Raw genomic sequence first — 13883 nt, forward strand, 5'->3', positions numbered from 1 at the left:
TGGTTTTTTTTCATAAGACATAGACAGAGATGGTGCCAACTGCTTTGAGTAGCTGGCAGAAACACAGAACTGGATGAAAACCAGCTGTTTACATCTCAGACTGGAAAGACAGATGTCATACAGGAGATGCATTTTACAAACAAAACATTGCACCAAACTGTTTCTGAAATGTTTTTCCATTAGACTCAGAGTTCAGTGGAATGCATAAACCTACGCTGGGGTCAGCTTTCTAAGAAAAAAAAAAAACATGGCAGATCTTGTATGATTTCTCTTGTGGATAACTACACTCAGAATAATTCCATTTTCTTTTCTGTGATCTATAATCACAGAAATCCCCAGATGTTTACAATACAGGAAAAAATGCAAGATCTGAGCACCACAACAATATTTCTCTTCACAGGGAATATCAGGGTGCAAGAGGAATGAAGGCAAGTGACAGCCAGAAAGAGCAGGGACCAAAACTAAAAGCATTATTTTAATTATCAGTGATAGAGAAGTTCAGATGCAAAAAAGTGAACAAAAAAGATAAGAAGAAATTGTAGGTGCTAATAACAGGTGGTTTTTTTTTTTTCTTTTAAGTAAATCATGGAGGACAGATGGTAAGTGTAAAATCCGTATTTTCTATAAGCTCAAGTTAGAAGTATTAAAGTGTAAAGAGGCATGAATTTAAGTAAGAGAACTATTTGTTATAAAAACTAACAATGCGTGCACTTGAAGTTCACTGGTATTTCTTTAGAGCAATGTTGGCAAATAGTGAAAGAAAAATATAGGATGCTACAAGCCTCTTGGTGTAATTTCCTTCTGCTTCCAAAAAACAATAAAATAATATACAGGAGCTCTTTCACTGTCCTCAGTGCAGTGACATTTTATGAAAGGTAAAGCAATGCTGCACCTACTGACTTCCCTTGTCTATTTACAAGAGGAAATGTCATCAAGCATTCAAAATGTCACTACCTGCTGAGATGACGTCACCAGCGCCTGCCATGGAAATGTTCCTTCCTCTTCAAATGCTCATGTTTTGAGCAATAATCTTTTTAAAGGGATCTTCCTTTGGTAGGCAAATGGCAGTGTGCATAATAACTACAAAAATGAACGCAGGAGCAAACACATTTCCTGGGACTGAAGACATTTTTTAAAGAGCACAGACAAATGTTCACTAATATTGCCTGCCTCTTAAGCCAATTATTACTGTAATAGAAAGAGGTGCTGTCTGCTACTTAAACCATCTTGTTACAGTCCTCTAAAAAGTGTCATGTACGCAGAAAAGCATATTTGTAATATTTAGACTAAGTACATTTCAACTTAATTGCATCACCTCACAAAATTATATAAACAAGGCTTCTGTATTTGTGCAAGAGACTCTCTCAAGCTGCAGATCTTGCACTTGCTCATGAATTCTATGGTGTGCTGTCAGAGGGGTTAGGATCCACAGTTTCGGTTCATTTTATTTATATTTTTATTTTGTGAAAAATAGACAAAAGTCGTAAAGTCTGAGATTCCTGTCATTAATTTTTCTTGTTGGATTCAGGTCTTGTCATTTATTTCTTGCCTGTGTACAAACTTTTGTCATGATTCCTGACATAAAAAATAAATAAAATAAAAAATTGATATATATTGCCTATCCGATTTCTACTTTACCAAGTATTCCAATAAGTATTTTTGTCAACAAGAGATAGTTTAAATATAAAATTCATTTCCTTTTTTATTAGTTTGTTTTATCTAAGATGAACATACATAGATTTTTACAGCCTAAGAACTTGCGAGCACATGGATTGAGCACAAAGTGAATCCTATAAATTGCCTGAACAATAACGTTAAAAAATCCAGTTATGCTTAATTACTTACTAAATTTCTTTCTTTCTTTGTTTGTTTTTTAATAATTTAAAACTGAAATAAAAGAAAACACAGCACAAAGCTGATACTTTCAGTTATTCTAACCTGCTATTGCTGACTGCATCCCCACTGTTACCGCTGTAACCCTCACAAAACATTCGAGTATGTAGAACCTCCTAAATAAAACACAGGAAAACAGTAACAAACTTATATACAAGGAATCTTGCCAAAACTTTTAACTAAGAATTCCAAAAAGGTTCATGTAGCAAAAGGCTTTTAAGATCTATATGTATTGGCAAATATTCTGACTAAATTTTTAAGTACAGTAAGCCCCAACCGATGATCAGAGTAGTGAAAGTATTAATAACTGTGATAATAAATGTTTTAAAGCCTGCCAAAAGAGTTACAGAGCCTGATTAATCATCTACGTTTTCACGTAAGATTTATTTATAAGTAACAAATACAAATATCAGAGACAGGGGTTAACTTAAAAGAAGGTGATGGATGAATATCTTAACCTAATCTAAGAAGGTAGACCCTCTCTAAGAGTACAAAAATGTCTGCAGAACTTCCTCACTCATTTCAAAACCAAATGTGAGGTAACCACTTCTGCAAACCAGCAACTAGAACCAGCCTCTACAGTCCAGCTGTGAAAACACTGTAAGGGCAAATTCTGTGTGACACATGGAGGATCACAGACAATAGTTTAAGATCCTTGACACCTGGGGAAAAGTAGGTGCTGAGCACCTCACTCATACCAAGATAGTATTTTGGGGATTTTACATAACTTCTCAGGTAAAATGTTGGTTTCCATTAGCTTGGAAAAGAAAAAAGGTGTTAAGTGAGGGACTACTTCTGTTCACATTCAGCCAGAGCTGGACACTTATTCAAGGTCATTCAGTAAATCAATAGCAGGACTTAGCACAGATATACCTCAACCTTCTTTGCTTTAAATAACCGATAAAGACAATTCCTTAAGTTTCTCAGATTTCCATAGAGATTTCCAGGACAAGTTTCACTTGAGTTCAGATGAGTTGCGAGCCAGTGAACAGTTTATCTGTATCTCCTAAGTTTCTGAAGATTTCCTATCTCAAGATTACAAACTTATTCTTAGCATCTGTCCAACTTTTAATGTGAGCCATAAACCTCGAGTCAAACGAAGTTTATAAAACTATCAGATAAAACTAAGATTCTCAGTCTTCTAAATTACTTTTTTAGCATCAATGAGTAGGATGCATTTTTGTAGATATGGTTATACACAATTTAAAATTCATCTGAATATTCCAAAGTTAAATGAAAAAGCTGTTCCCTGGAGATTAACTGAGGATCCATATTCCTATTATCTCAGCTATAGCTTTCATAATTTTTCTAAGAACATTTCTGCTACTCATGCTATTTATAGCGAACACTTAATAGGGTCTCTGTTCAAACTAATACGAGGACGCACCCTTGGTCCCAGTAATGCTGCCCATTTAATCAGCTGAAATGACATTCTATTTGTGTTATTAAAATGATGATTCCAGCTACATAATCAGTGCAAACAACAAAGGTTTGGTCACAGAGGTTGTGCAGAAAACAAGCCTTCTATCAATATGGAGAAAAACCCAACACACCCAAGATCTTCTTACAACAGCATTTAAAATTAACTATTATAATGGCATTTTCAGCGACTTCTCTGGAACTGAAATTGTCTATGTTACTGAAAATATAGTATAAATGACTTATTTCAGTGTAAAACCTATTGAAAAAAGGTTACATCCTGAATAAGATCCACATATTAAGGCCAATTTTGAGACTACGAAACAGTGATATCCAAATTCTTCAGATATTAAAAAAAAAAAAAAAAAAGATTTATTACTGTACAAGCTTTCAGGTTAGTTTTCCTATAAATGAATGTTTAGAAAACTAGACAAAATATCCACTTCAAAATTATCAAAATATTTAATTCTTACTTTTGGAAGTCTATGTTTATTCACTTTGAGCCAGATTACAAGTAGTTAGTAAAAGAAAAAAAAAAAAAAAAAAGAATTGACTATTACCTCTTGCAGAGTTCCAGCTACAAACTTAACAAATTCAAACTAGAAGATACATATCCTGAAAATTTCAGTGTAAAATGAATTACCATTTGTCTTAGTAATTGAGAAATTAGTACAGCTATGGCTGTATTACAGTACCTGGTCTGGCTGTTGGAATCTGTATAAATGCCCTTTACCACCGGAAAAGTTCCAAGCACAGATCCCTCTGTCTCACCATTTCTATAACAAGTGCCTCAAAGATGTGCCACATCCTCCAGCCTAGCTAGTTTGTATTCCAGATACACAGAAAATATTGGAAGGTCATCTGTCCTGAAATATAGCCCTAATTGGAAATAATTCAGAATACATAATTAAAAATTCATGCCATTAAGCAAACAGTTTTGTTTGAGCCATCTTATTTTCTTCAGGAAAATTACTTTAACATTTGCTTGTAATTTGACATCACTGAACGAATGTTTGATGAAAACACATCTAGCTCTCAATTGCAACAATTGAAGGGAATGACCTGGGTGGAAATTACCAAGTTGTAACTAATTCAAAATCATTCTCTCTTGAAGGATATAATAACATATAGGCCATCTTAAAGAAGGCATGGAAGTACTGCTTCACAAATCACTACTGTTCAGAACACAGAGAATGAAAAATCTGTGGCTCTGAATCTCCTGAATCAACACCCTCCTTAGGTACAAAGATCTCTCATATGCAGCTGGCTAGACTTAATACTTGGCACTACTTTGTGATTTCTTGGGCAGAGCATTCTGGTTTTGATTCTTCCCTGAAAGACAATCCCCAAACAGGATATTCAATATTTCAGCTATCTGAACATCTACTTTAAAGACTTCTTTCTGACATCCTGTGTTTGCCTTCACTTTCTCCCCTGCTGCTACTCTATCATGCAGGCTAGGCTGTACATGAAGTGCCTGAGGGATCACAGTGAAGTTACAAAGCAAACAAATGTCCTCCAGACTCAGTTGCATCCTGCCCACCACAGTATAGCTCAGCTAAGTAAAGATTTTTAAAGCACTGAAGGAGTAGCTTCATTTTATCTTCACACTTTCTTCTTTTCAGGGACTAGAGAAGTACAATCCAACATACACAGGCTCTGTGATACTCAGTACTACAAGTGTGAATCAAACAATAAGTAAACTTTCAAGATTATACATAGGAAGAAATTTATGAAATAAATTGGCCATGATATAGACAAATAAAAGATTGTTGATCTCTAGTACCTCCTATTTAATAGCCTTAAGTCTCATTACAAATGTTAGTAAGCCAAGCATCATTATGCATAAGAATAATAATAGTGTTTTTCTGATCTAAAAAATGCTAAAAAGGAAAAGAATTACCAGCATTATGTTTTTCATAACGTGCCTGTTCATGCATTCAAGTAGTTTGTGGGCATAATTGCAACAACTGTAAGTTTCTGTTGGTCTATTATATGCATAACTAGCTATTTGCATCTGCAAATATCTTATTAACGTGTACGGTCACTGTTACGTCTATGTGCATAAATTAAGTATTCAATTGCACACACCATAAGGATCTTATAAGCATAAACTCTGTAAGCTAGGCTATACATCCTGCTGTCAACTTTGTGGCAGAATGGGGAATACAACACAAACTGTCAAACTCCCAGGCCTGTTGTTTAATCATAAAGCCTCACATATTCACATAAGCAGAATGAGAGATGTAAGTAAGATGAAAAAAACAGTTCACTCTCTTCAGCTCAGTGAGGATAATGTTGATCCCACTGCAGACTCCATTTTGACTTCACTGAATTGTTACAGATAAGGGTGAAGTACTGTTGTTCCAGAAAATAGATCATTTCAACTACTGACTCCTTGTGAAATAGTTCTGTAGATTTACTGGAGTAGCAGATATTCAGCCCCAATCTTAGCAAAGATGGATCCATATATATACATACACACACACATATATAGATAATATATATATATATTATATTATTATTCAGTAATTTGAAATCAATTAAATCAGAGGATTGTTGAAGTAACTGGACATATCTCCAACACTTTGCCCTGGCGACTGAGAATCTAAGAAACATAAAATAAGCTACATTTCTTTCCTTTTCTTTCCTTTTCTTTCCTTTCCTTTCCTTTCCTTTTCTTTTCTTAAAGAAAATAACTTATTTGGTTTCTTAAGGTATCGTAAGTAATAATTAATGCAGAGCTGTAGCTTCTACCCTATAGCTGTTGCTATAGAGTAAAAGACAGTAAAAAATGTGGAAAAAAAAAACATGTCTGGATAAACTAGATGGTCTTATTGAGGCCTATCAGCTTCTGAAGTCACATTGAATCTAGTTCAAAACATTCAAACACAAAACAATGATAGAGGATGAAAAAAAATGGAATAAAACACAATCCTGTTTTCTCTGGGGACATAAGAAAGCACACAAGAGCATAAAGTCTACAGAATTTACAAACCTTTGGAAAAGGCATGGATCAGGATCTACAAAGGTTATTCTCCTGCGTAACTCTTGGCAAGTCACTGCAGAATTCACACACTGCCCCGGTATCTTGAGCGTGATGATAAGAGCCGAAGTCCAAATTTATAGCATAAGATCTTCCCCCTGAATAAATACACTTCACTGTACAGATCCTAAACTTTCTAGGTACCTCTTTCTTAATCTAAAATCATTACAATTGTTCTGTTTCCTGAGAATGCAACTCAGGTACATCACAATTCCAGTATTTTCTCATGTAATTAGATTAAGCTTTCTTAAAACTGTGTCCTTTAAAGGTCCCCAGATGGTAGTTATGTTAGAATTGGGTTCTACACAAAATGAAGTAGATGTCACACTAATCATAGAATCAAAGAACCACAGAATGGCTAGGGTTAGAAGGGACCTCAAGGACTACTGAGTTCAACTTTCCCCTGCCACAGGCAGGGTTGCCAGCTGCTTGACTGAGTAGTAGATCAGGCTGCAGAGAGTCCTGTATAACCTGGCCTTAAACACCACCAGGAACAGAACATCCACAACCTCTCTGGGCAGCCTGTTCCAGCACCTCACCATTTTCTCAGTAAAAATTTTCCCCCTGGCATCTAATCCAAAACTCCCTTCCTTTCATTTAAAATCATTCCCCCCCGTCCTATCACTAACTACCCACGTAAGAAGTTGATTTTCCTCATGTTTATAAACTCCTTTTAAATAATGCATGGTGGCAATGATGTCTCCCCGCAGCCTTGTCTTTTCCAGGCTGAACAATCCCAATTCTTTCAGTAGTAGAGGTGCTTCAGCCCTTGGATCAACTTCGTGGCCTCCCTTTGGAGCTTATCCAAAAGCTCCACACCTCTCCTATGTTGTGGGCCCCAGACTTGGACACGGTACTCCAGCTGGGGCTTCACAAGGGCAGAATAGAGGTCAATAATTGCCTCCGTCACCCTGCTGACCACCCCTCTTCTGATGGAACCCAGGACACTGTTGGCCTGCTGGGCTGCAAGCACACACTGCTCATCACTAATTGTGATTTTCTTTCCCTACATCTCTTCTCTCGAGTGGAAGATTCTTAGTACAAAAGGAGAATAGCACAAATGGATATAACTCCAGACAATACACGTTTATTCAGCTAGAAAGGGAACTTCAGATTCTGCCTTTTCTTTTCCAGAGTAGCTGTGTATTTTTATTGTGATTTCCAATTTGCCATTGGAAAAAGCAAATAATAATAAAAAGCAAAGGAAATAATCCAGAATGCAAATGCTATTCCACCCCTCTAATGGCAGGTTACAAAATACACCTGTGGCTAGCGCTGGTGTCACTGGCGGTTATGATTCCCCATTAGAAAGGGATCATTTTTAATACCTTAAACAGATAGCAGCTATGTCACTACCTGTACATCTCAGGAGTGTGTGCTTCATGTACACTTTGCCCCTAACGGCAATCTCTCCTGCTTCTTACTATTGCTGTCATTTACTAGGAACTGTTGAGATCCTGAAGCCTTATTCCACTTGAAATAAATTCCTGCTGCCAAAATACATGTCTTGGCTGAATTTTGATTTCATTGTTGCCAACAGCTTGCTTATTCCTCTTTCTCATATATTATCTCTCTATTAAACATCCTTTGTGACAGCAGTTAGTGACATTCAAGTTGGTCTTTGTCCACAGACACTCCCCAGACTGCTTGTATCAAACAAACGAAACACCCTTCCGTATGAGTGTATGAGCAAGTAGGTGACCCCATTTACAAATCTTCATTAAAACATAAAAAAGGATGAAACAATTTGAAGTCATTAACATATTGGGTCAAATTATGATCTCAATTATAGAGTAAATCTGAGGCAATTACATAGGCTCAGAATATGATCAAAATCTGGTGCAAAATAATTAGAACATTTCAGTTGCTCTTGGTGAAATTTCATTAGTGGAATAATATAAATTAATAAAGACTACCAAAATTGAAGTTGTCAGAAAATTCAATGATAATGAAGTCTCAGGTTGCACTGTTAACAGAAAACCTATCAAGTAAAGTAGACAAACGGAGCCTCAAGGTCCTGGTGATCAGCGATAGAGCTACTTATGATCTTCACCCTTTTGGTGGGATCACGACTAATCCACTTGATAAACCGAGCATCAATGACCTTTGTTAAAATTTAATCGAAACCTCAGTGAGTAAATGATAATTATTAACCTTAAATTATGTGGACATATAATTATCTAGACTGGATTCTCTGCATACCTATTTCAGGAGCACAACCTTTCTCCACCAGATCCTTTCTTCATCACATATTCACATTAGCAAGTACTTACTCTAAACACAATTACAGACATAAATACATTACGTAAGCATTTCATTATTGTAAAAAGAAAAGAAAACGAAACAAAACACAACAACAATATCTTCTTCAGACAGGAAACATCAGATTTAATATTGCAAATAAACATACACATCTCTCTACTAAAACATGCGCGTGGCTGCAGGTTCAGGCATTCTCCCATGGGTGCCCATTAAGTCAATAGAGGATGGATGGTAGACACCCTAGAGAAGTTTTTTTCATTTTCTTGCCTTCTATACTATTGCTTATGACTGCTTGCATTATTACAGATAGGAGAATAGCGACATTAGGTCTTGATTTCCATAAAAATTCAAGTACTTTGTCCAGAAATTTTTTAAAGCTACTGGGGAACTGGAATTTCCGTCTGATAAGAAATTAATGTATCTGGGAAAAAGTAGTTATTCCTCAAAAAACAGTCAAACTTGGACATTCTCAACACAGGGAAGAGACCAGAGAATGCAAGCTTGTAGATGTGTCTGAAACGCCAGTTTCAGACTGCCAAGAGAAGGATGATGCATCCTGTTCTCACACAAATTCTCAGATTATAACAGCTATTCTCAGACTACAGCAGACCATTTAGCCAGCTTCTGGAATAGCCGATAGCTCCAGAAGATTTCTCACCTACCCCAAGAAAATCTGAAGAGGTTTGTTGATTAATTTATTTTTAAATAATGTGAAGTGTAGGGTAGGGGGACCCACAGACAGCTATGACTCACTGGAACGGCTGCCCACTTGTCAGATAGCCAAGACACAGGTGCAGTGCTGGACATGGCATCAGAGAACATAGAAAACCTCGGCAGCTCCAGTGTGTCTCAAGGGAAAGCAGGGAGTGGAGAAAGCAATCACTATAATCAACTTTAAAATGAAGAACTGTTGGACAAAGAGATTGAGGTAAAAATACGCGATAAATACATCCATGATTTTTAAAGGTGGTGATTTTCAGCCCTTAAAGTTACTCAAAACAGATTCAGTAGCCTTCAAAATGTCCCGTCAGCCACTTGGATTTTTAAAATTACATTTTTTGATTTATTTTACAATCATAATAAATTTTTCCATCAATAATTTCACACATTTGCTTTACCTGCCTACCTGGCTTTTTTTTTTTCTTTTCTTTTTTTTTTTTTTTTTCTCCAAAGCATCTTTTTTTTTCTTTATTCATTTCCAATAACCCACAGACACTACTTTGTTTTCATGGATTCCAGTCTTTCTGTGTGTCTTTCTACTTTACAACCAACAAAGCAGACATTTTAAAGACTGAAGTTTCCACTGTTTCAATGAATAATGTGTCCACTTTAAAAATTTACTGAAATGGACATATGCACAGCAGTTAAAATTATGGTTACACAGGCAATCGTATTTGTGGCATTTCCTAAATGTTGCAGATTTAAGTTAAACAGCTCAGTTTTTAAGCCAAGATAATTTAAATGTTGCTAACTTATGGCTAAAACCTAATATGAAAATGAGTACCAGCAGTGATCAGTGCTGGCTTTTATTGCTGTTGATCCAAACAAATAAAAAGCCAGATTCCACACAATGCTTTTCTATAGTATTAGTGATTAAGAGCAAGCATCCTGTCCCAGCTCAGATAAGAACATTATAACTAGCACTTCAATAAGCATGATTTTTTTTTTGTCAATCATAATAAGAAAGAAATAAAATTATTAAATTCATAGAAATACAGGATGCATTGTATCATTTGAGGAGAATTAATTTTTGTTCTTTGATTAGGAGTGCCAATTCATCAATGCATTTTTGCATTGTGCAAATACTGAGGATTCTTACAAGGTCTTTTGTTGTTGTTGTTTTTGCTTTTTGTTTTTGTGTATGTTTGTCTATTTTAAAGGAAAAAGAATTATGAAGAATGCTCAGAGTATGGCATCAATCAATGCCACCGTTTCCTGCTTAGAGGCAAACAAGGCAGAAAAAACCCTACCCTCGTTCTGGCAATACGCTGCACTTTTTTGCATTTTTATGTAAATTACTATCCAAAAACAATTTGTCATCTTTCTTGAAGAAAACCATCACAAATCTACAAGAGATGCATTTTTAGTTGTGAAATGAAAAATAAAAGCACTAAAGGCTTTAAAAAAACCTCTGCTTTATGCAATCATCAGCCCTTCAAAGTCAATGCATACCTAGGCAATAATAAAGTTCTGAGGGAGGAAAGTAACAAGGCTCTAAGCAAGGGTGCTACTGAACTTGATTTTGCCAGAAAAAGAAATAAAAATGGGTGGCAATATAATTTTGTTTGCATTCCCAAATCTTATAATCCTTTGGTAGTACAGTTTTTTCACCTATCTTGGTAGAAACCTGACCTCTGTGTAAGGATTTGTAGATTAAGTAATATATATTTACACATATATGTACAAGTGCACATAATTAATATAAAATATATAGCAAAGAAGTAGTATTATCCTTGCTCTCTTAATTAAATATGTCATATATAAATACACACACTCTCCGAAAAAAGTGTTTCCTAATTATTTCCATACAACAGATACAGAAAGCACAATAACATTATTTGATAAAGAACATTCTCAATTACCAAACATCATTTTATTATTTATTATATTATTATGCACCTTTGCACTGTCTGCATTTCCATGCCAGACATCATTTTTCAGACTGCCTCTCTGCTGCCATCTCTCATTCAGAAACAAAGTGCAATGAAATACCGGTGGGAAGGTTTATCTTCTATTCCCACCGCCACCAACTGTCTCTGATATCATGGGCCAACATAATAAAATGGGAGGCATTACTTTTGGAGCGTGCTCACACACACATGCACATTTATTTATACATACACATATACACACACATACACGTTCTTTCTGTATATGTGTGCTTAGTTTTCCTTTGATCATCTGTATAATATAGCACTCTTTATCTTTTCCCATCAAAAGGGCTAAACTTGTTGCTCCTACCTAATACCACAGTGTCTTAGCTACATTTCACGAGCTACATTTTACTGTAAAACTAAGGCTGAGAAAATTACTTTGATTCAATGCTTCTGCTTTAAAAAGAATAATGATTTCATCTGGTTAGAGCTGTCTGTCCCTACTTAGTTTATTGCAGGGAAGAAATTGCCTGTTCACTCTTGATAAGATAATTTGTTGCCTTGGAAATTAAATTATCCATCCCAGTTTACCTTGAAGAGGAATACTATATAATACCTATTTGTTCCATTACACCCTTTAAATCAGAAATACACTTTACTCCACAAATATGTTCCGTGTAATCAGAGACATTAAGACAAGGTAAAATAGCCTCTGACTGAAACTTAATTAGGCTCCAAAGTTGTCAGTTGTGTAAGACTTGAATCGAGTGGAACTAAAAGGATTTTAAATAATTTCTTTTAAAGAATAAAACTAAGCCTGAAATACATCTTAATATTAGCTTTTTAAATTTATTTTTCTATATTTAACTCTCAGGAAAATTTACCACAGAAAGCCAAGTGAAGCGCATGTATTCTCTCAATGAAACCAGAACAGTTATTGATATCTTCACAAGACAGAGCAATGGGAAGGGTAAAACCTTATTTTTCACGTAATATTTTTAACTCTATGATGTAGAATTAATATAGGTATGTAGTCTAACACGTTTTCCCATTTCCAGACAGTTGTACATGAATATTTAAACATAAAGTGATTTTCAGGGTTACTGGTTTGTAACAGTATCATCTCTTAGCTAGCTGTTAAGGCAAAACGGAGTGAAGGGGGCTTAAAATTTAAAACAGGTTTTTGTAATTAGCAACAGCCATGCTTTTAAGCTGAGGAGAGCACATCACAAATGATGGGTAGGGCATGGTAGGGCAGAGTTCTTAAGGCACTTTTTGACAAAAGGCATAGGAAAGAGTTCGAATCTTTCATAAAACTCATTTATGGAACTGCATAATCCAAGTGATTCATTAACTTCTTTATATACAGAAAAAAAAAAAAAAATAGGCTCAGAAAATTAGATTTTTCCATAGCATACTTTTCCACGTCTTTGCGGGTGATGAAGAGAAGCTGGTTTTATGATGGTTATAATGGATTAAGAAACAAAGCTTTGAGCAATTGGCTTCTACGCAGGCTTGGAGTTTGACCTTGAACAAATTGTATAATCCCTCTGCTACTGTTTCTCCATTTCTAAAACAAGCATAATTCTTACCTACTTTGAAGAACTGTTCAGCTGATTAATTAGATGTTTATGGGATGCTTTAGATGTGGAATATATTAAATCATCTACTTTAACTGAGGCTTATGTATATTTATGCTTAACTGAGTTCTAGGCATAGAATTTTTCCAACAAAACAGAATTCTGCCCCACCAACCCTCAATAGAAAAGGTTTGACCATAAAAAAAAGTCACAAAAACAGAGTTTGATGAAGCTCTAAGGAGAGAGATTGCTCAGGTTCCTTGGATTTTTGCATCCATTCTAGCCCAACTTGGAAACCTCAGTTTTCCATTGACATACATGTTCACTAGGCCCACTTTCCAATTAAGAGAAAGTATACAACAACCTTTACTATAGCACTAACACTGAAATACTTTCTCTAAGATCTTGCTATCTAAAGTCTCATTTATTCTTTAACAACTGCTGTTTGGAATATATCACACACTACTATTTTTCATCTTCTTTCATCTTGCAAGTATGCACTGCATTATGAAAAACTTGGAAAGACTTCTAGAAATTCAGTGGCAGAAATAGTTCAGTCCATAGGTGGATTGAGGGCTGGAAAGGGGATTTCATACATCTTGGAAAGGTCCATTTTTAGGTTCACTTAGTAAATTAATAATAATATTCACTGATTTGCATTTAACAGACGGGAATGTAAATAAACATGTATAGATATAAGTAATTAAAATGTCAAAGCATTTGCGGGAAGCATAATAACAAACTGGACCAAAGAAGAAAAATTACTAAAAAAAAAAAAAAAAAAAAAAAAAAATTTACCAAATAAAAAAAATTAATAAAAAAAAAAAAAAAAAAAAAAAAAGAATTCTTCCAATGAACAGGACTTCTTCACCTCAGGATAGATAGCAAAGAACGCACACTCTGTAAGTAAGGAGAATACTTTATGGAATCTAAAAGCAGGAACAAAGTGCATTGAATAAAATCACCTTTGGACACAAATACAGCTAGCCCAATTTATTTTGTGATAGCCATCTAGTGCATACGAGTGAGTGACAACGGTGGCTCAAGGAGTTACTCCAAATTTCTTATTGGATTGCTAGGAAAGGTGAA

The sequence above is a fragment of the Centrocercus urophasianus genome, unplaced genomic scaffold (genome assembly GCF_019232065.1).
Source record: "Centrocercus urophasianus isolate 14NV4802_14NV808 unplaced genomic scaffold, USGS_Curo_1.0 seq_32, whole genome shotgun sequence".
Lineage (NCBI taxonomy): Eukaryota > Metazoa > Chordata > Aves > Galliformes > Phasianidae > Centrocercus > Centrocercus urophasianus.